The 6,000-nt window shown below is 52.9% G+C and overlaps 1 protein-coding gene across 1 annotated transcript in view; it reads left to right on the forward strand.

The window, feature by feature from the left end:
* LOC135984063 (dedicator of cytokinesis protein 2-like) overlaps window positions 1-6,000 on the forward strand; it is a 202,590-nt gene that overhangs the window by 21,698 nt on the left and 174,892 nt on the right. The window lies entirely within an intron of this gene.

A 6,000-nucleotide genomic window follows, 5' to 3' on the forward strand; every position in this document is an offset into this window, starting at 1 on the left:
CCCTTGGGGCAGAGCAGAACCTCTCCCCAGAGCCTCTTCCCCAAGGCTTTGTCAGGCTGGTTACAAGTGTCCCAGTGCCGGGACTCAGCCCTGCCCCAGGAGACTGATTGACTGTCAAGCCAGAAGGGACCAATGTGACCATCCGATCTCCAGCGTATCACAGGCCACAGCTGTCTCTTTGCAGGGCGTTTCTCTGAGCTGCAGCTGAAATTCCCCTTTTGGGGTTTGCCCTAGTCGGCTTAGTGACACACGCCGAACACACCTCCCTCAGTGGGCTCACACCCCTCACGTGTGTGGGCTTTTATCACCCCCCCCCCCCCGAGTTGTCTCTGTGCTGAGCCAGACAGACTTGGCACTTCCTGGTACGGCTCTGGGGCTGCTCCAACTCCCTCTGCTTTGTCACTGTCCTTCTGGGCCTTAGGGGCCTGGGGCTGAGTGCAGGGGCTGGGGGTCCTCCCAGGGTCAGAGAGAGGGGAACTCGTCCCTCTCATTGTTAGTGAGCAGAGGACAATAGCGTCTCTACCCTGGGAGATGGCAGCAGGCGCAGCTGCTGTGGGGAGGAAGCAAGTGATCAGTCAGATCAGGAGTGAGCTCCTGCTGGCATGTTGTGAGGCCTTTGCTTGTGTATCCTCACCAGCTGCATTAGGTTTTTACCACCACACTCCACTGCCAGCTCCTGTCTCGTTTGCTGCCTCGTCCCACTCAGACCCTCTTACCACTCCTGCTCTCACTAGGGAGCTCAGGGCATGTTATTCCCCCAGCTCAGGGTCGACACAGGTCATGCAGTGCCTACACTCGCCCTGCGTCGAGGTCGAGCCCGGTTCTGCACTGTTTGGGGAGGTGGTTTTCCTGCGTTGCTGGAATGGGGTGCTTACTTTGGCTGCAGACAAATTTGAGTGTAAACACACATGTAGGTCCAAGCCAGGCGACTTATATCAACCTAACTGTGTAGTGTAGCCCAGGCCGAAGTCTCATGTGGCAGTTTCCTGCTCAGCTGGTGGGTTCTGTCCTTGTCCTCACTGGAGGTATGTCTACACTACGAAATTAGGTCAAATTTATAGAAGCCGGTTTTATAGAAATCGGTTTTATACAGTCGATTGTGTGTGTCCCCACATAAAATGCTCTAAGTGCATTAAGTCGGCGGACCGCGTCCACAGTACCGAGGCTAGCGTCGACTTCCGGAGCGTTGCACTGTGGGTAGCTGTGGGTAGCTATCCCACAGTTCCCGCAGTCTCCGCCGCCCATTCGAATTCTGGGTTGAGATCCCAATGCCTGATGATGCAAAAACAGTGTTGCGGGGGGTTCTAGGTACATGACGTCAGGCCCCTCCCTCTCCGTCAGAGCAACGGCAGACAATCGATTCGCGCCTTTTTACCTGGGTTACCTGTGCAGACAACATACCACGGCAAGCATGGAGCCCTTTCAGTTCAGCTCACCGTCACCATATGTCATCTGGGTGCCGGCAGACGTGGTACTGCATTGCTACACAGCAGCAGCTAATTGCCTTTTGGCAGTAGACGGTGCAGTATGACTGGTAGCCTTCATCGACTATCTGGGTGCGGGCAGATGTGGGGCTGCATTACTACACAGCAGCAGCCCCTTGCCTTTTGGCAGTAGATGGTGTATTACGACTGGTATCCATCGTTGTCATGCTCCTCAGTGAGTTCGATGAGAGGCATCTGGGCAGACATGTTTTGTCTCCTGGAGACTCAGTCCTGCCGGCAGTCCTATTGAACCGTCTTGACGATGATGGCTAGCAGTCATAATACAGCATTTTCTGCCAAGCGCCCAGAAGATGCCGAGGGCTATCAGTCATACTGCACCGTCTGCTGCAGCTTAAGATGTAAAAAATAGATGGACCAGATTTGTTCTGTATTCATTTGCTTCCCCCTCCCTCCGTGAAATCAACGGCCTGCTAAACCCAGGGTTTTGAGTTCAATCTTTGGGGGGGGGGGGGCATTCTGTGTGACAGTTGTGTTTCTCCCTGATGCACAGCCACCTTTGTTGATTTTAATTCCCTGTACCTGTAAGCCATGTCGTCACTCGCCCCTCCCTCCCTCCGTCAGACAATAGTTTCGCGCCTTTTTTCAGCCCAGACGCCATAGCACTGGAATCATGGAGCCCACTCAGATCACCGCGGCAATTATGAGCACTATGAACACCATGCACATTGTCCTGGAGTATATGCAGAGCCAGAACATGCCAAAGCAAAACCAGGCGAGGAGGCGATTGCAGCGCGGCGACGAGAGTGATGAGGAAATTGACATGGACATAGATCTCTCACAAAGTACAGACCCCAGCAATGTGCAAATCATGGTGTTACTGGGGCAGGTTCATGCCGTGGAAGGACGATTCTGGGCCCGGGAAACAAGCACAGACTGGTGGGACCGCATCGTGCTGCAGGTGTGGGACAATTCCCAGTGGCTGCGAAACTTTCGCATGCGTAAGGGCACTTTCATGGAACTTTGTGACTTGCTTTCCCCTGCCCTGAAGTGCCAGAATACCAGGATGAGAGCAGCCCTCACAGTTGAGAAGCGAGTGGCGATAGCCCTGTGGAAGCTTGCAACGCCAGACAGCTACCGGTCAGTCGGGAATCAATTTGGAGTGGGCAAATCTACTATGGGGGCTGCTGTGATCCAAGTAGCCAACGCAATCAAAGACCTGCTGATATCAAGGGTAGTGACTCTGGAAAACGTGCAGGCCATAGTGGATGGCTTTGCTGCTGGGATTCCCAAACTGTGGTGGGGCTATAGACGGAACCCATATCCCTATCTTGTCACCGGAGCACCAAGCCACTGAGTACATAAACCGCAAGGGGTACTTTTCAATGCTGCTGCAAGCCCTGGTGGATCACAAGGGACGTTTCACTAACATCAACGTGGGATGGCCGGGAAAGGTACATGATGCTCGCGTCTTCAGGAACTCTGGTCTGTTTCAAAAGCTGGAGGAAGGGACTTTCTTCCCGGACCAGAAAATAACCGTTGGGGATGTTGAAATGCCTATTGTGATCCTTGGGGACCCAGCCTACCCCTTAATGCCATGGCTCATGAAGCCGTACACTGGCAGCCTGGACAGGAGTCAGGACCTGTTCAACTACAGGCTGAGCAAGTGCCGAATGGTGGTGGAATGTGCATTTGGACGTTTAAAAGCGCGCTGGCGCAGCTTACTGACTCAGATAGTTTCCGGGTTAACATGCAGCACAAACCCAACTACCCCCCCCACACACCCAATTCTCTGGGATGATCACTTCACCCCTCCCCCACACCGCGTGGCTAACAGCGGGGAACATTTCTGTTCAGCCGAGCAGGAACGGGCACCTCTGAATATCCCCTTAATAAAATCACCCCATTTCAACCCGGTGACCGTGAATGATATCACTCTCCTGAGGATAACAAAGAGAGATAAGGAATGGATGTTGTCTGCATGCCAGCAAACACCGGGACCATAAGCTGCCATGCTTTGTTATGCAATGATTCCAGACTACGTGCTACTGGCCTGGCGTGGTAAAGTGTCCTACCATGGCGGACGGGATAAGGCAGCCCTCCCCAGAAACCTTTTGCAAAGGCTTTGGGAGTACATGAAGGAGAGCTTTCTGGAGATGTCCCTGGAGGATTTCCGCTCCATCCCCATACACGTTAACAGACTTTTCCAGTAGCTGTGCTGGCCACGATTGCCAGGGCAAATTAATCATTAATCATTAAACACGCTTGCTTTTAAACCATGTGTAATATTTACAAAGGTACACTCACCAGAGGTCCCTTGTGTGCCCTCAGGGTCTGGGAGCACGCCTTGGGTGAGTTCGGGGGTTACTGGTTCCAGGTCCAGGGTGATAAACATATCCTGGCTGTTGGGGAAACTGGTTTCTCCGCTTCCTTGCTGTGAGCTATCGTCATTGTCTTCATCATCATCTTCCTCGTACCCCAAACCCGCTTCCCTGTTGCGTGATTCTCCATTGATGGAGTCAAAGCACACAGTTGGGGTAGTGGTGGCTGCACCCCTTAGCATGGCAGGCAGCTCCGCGTAGAAGCAGCATGTTTGCGGCTCTGCCCCGGACCTTCCGTTTGCCTCTCTGGCTTTGTGGTAGGCTTGCCTTAACTCTTTAATTTTCACGCGGCACTGCTGTGCGTCCCTGTTATGGCCTCTGTCCTTCATGGCCTTTGAGACTTTTTCTAATATTTTGCCATTTCGTTTACTGCTACGGAGTTCAGCTAGCACTGATTCGTCTCCCCATATGGCGAGCAGATCACGTACCTCCCGTTCGGTACATGCTGGAGCTCTTTTGCGATCCTGGGACTCCATCACGGTTACCTGTGCTGATGAGCTCTGCGTGGTCACCTGTGCTCTCCACGCTGGGCAAACAGGAAATGAAATTCAAAAGTTCGTGGGGCTTTTCCTGTCTAACTAGTCAGTGCATCTGAGTTGAGAGCGCTGTCCAGAGCGGTCACAATGAAGCACTGTGGGATAGCTCCCGGAGGCCAATAACGTCGAATTCCGTCCACACTACCCCAAATCCGACCCGCAAAGGCCGATTTTAGCGCTAATCCCCTCGTCGGAGGTGGAGTAAAGAAACCGGTTTAAAGGGCCCTTTAAGTAAAAAAAAGGGCTTTGTCGTGTGGACGTGTCCAGGCTTAATTAACGCTGCTAAATTCGACCTAAACTCGTAGTGTAGACCAGGCCTGGGACTGACAGCTCCTCCCAGTTTATTATCTGCTCGTTGTGTTTCTTTTGTCCTTTACCTCTCTCTGCCGGGTAATTAATGAAGGGGCCCAGCTCTGGCCCACTCGCTGCACTGCTGTTTTTCAGCAATATCGCCTCCCCAGGCAATTAGTGCATGTGACCGCGACCCCTCCTGGCCATTTGGAGTGAATTCGGGGAGGAAGGATGTCTGAGAGACAGTCTCTGATGCCTCCCTGGAATCTAAACCTTCCAAGCTGCTGCCTTTCTATTACCTGTCTGGCAGCATCTCCCTTTGTTCCCTGTTGCTCCTGGTTCCCGTCCCTGCTTGCTGCTCACAGACCGTCTCTCTGAAGAGTCATTCCCCATATTCAGTCCTTATTTGATTATGTTGGTCCCCGCTCCAAGTAGGTTGTCCCCTTATCTGCATATCTGATTGCTGTATTTGCAGATCCTGGGTCCTCATTTGCATATCTAATTCCTTCACTGGTCCGGTGACTGATGCTTGCAATCTGCCCCGCATTCTGGGGACCCATTCTCTGGTAATCCACTCCCCCATGTTTCATTCTATCCTCAGCTGCAGCCTGAATTCTTTCCTGCACTGCACTCACCCCAGAACCTTTCCCAGCACCCCTAGTACATACCTGGGGAAGGGATCCTCCCCAGGCATTTCCTGTTTGTGGGTCACCCTGGAAACTCCTGACTCTTTCCCAGTGTTACAGAGCAACCTCTGTTTTGGCCAAGAGCTGGCTCACTGCTAGAGTCACGTTGTCACTGTGAATAAAGGATGTTCCAGTCTCTGAAACTCTGCCCTCCAGAATGTAACCCAACGGCAGCCCCCCAGCCCCTTCCTACCAGTGCCATTTTCATCCCCAGCTCTGCTAATGCAGCTCAGTCCTGGCCCTACTATACCAGCCCTGGGAACACCCCACAGCTCTGCTAAGGCCCCCATAGCTCCTTCCTGCCCACTCAGTGCTCAGTTGACATCTATTTAGACTCACACCCACTTGCTGACATGCCATTTACATCCCCTCTGGTCCACCGAGGCCTGGTCTACACTGAAAAGTGAGGTCAACTCAGCTATGTCACTCGGGGTCTGAAAAATCCACACCCCTGAACAACAGAGTTAAGCCGACCTAACCTGCAGTGTAGACAGCGCTAGGTCCATGGAAGAATTCTTTCATCAACCTCCTACCGCCTCTCGGGGCCATGGATTAACTATGCCTCTGGCAGTGTCCCTCCCGTCACTGGAGTCAAGGTCTACAATCTACACTGAAGGCTGCAGCTGCGCCTGAGGCTATGTCTGCACTAGCACTTTTGTCGGTA

This window comes from Chrysemys picta, chromosome 5, assembly GCF_011386835.1.
Source record: "Chrysemys picta bellii isolate R12L10 chromosome 5, ASM1138683v2, whole genome shotgun sequence".
Classification (NCBI taxonomy): domain Eukaryota; kingdom Metazoa; phylum Chordata; order Testudines; family Emydidae; genus Chrysemys; species Chrysemys picta.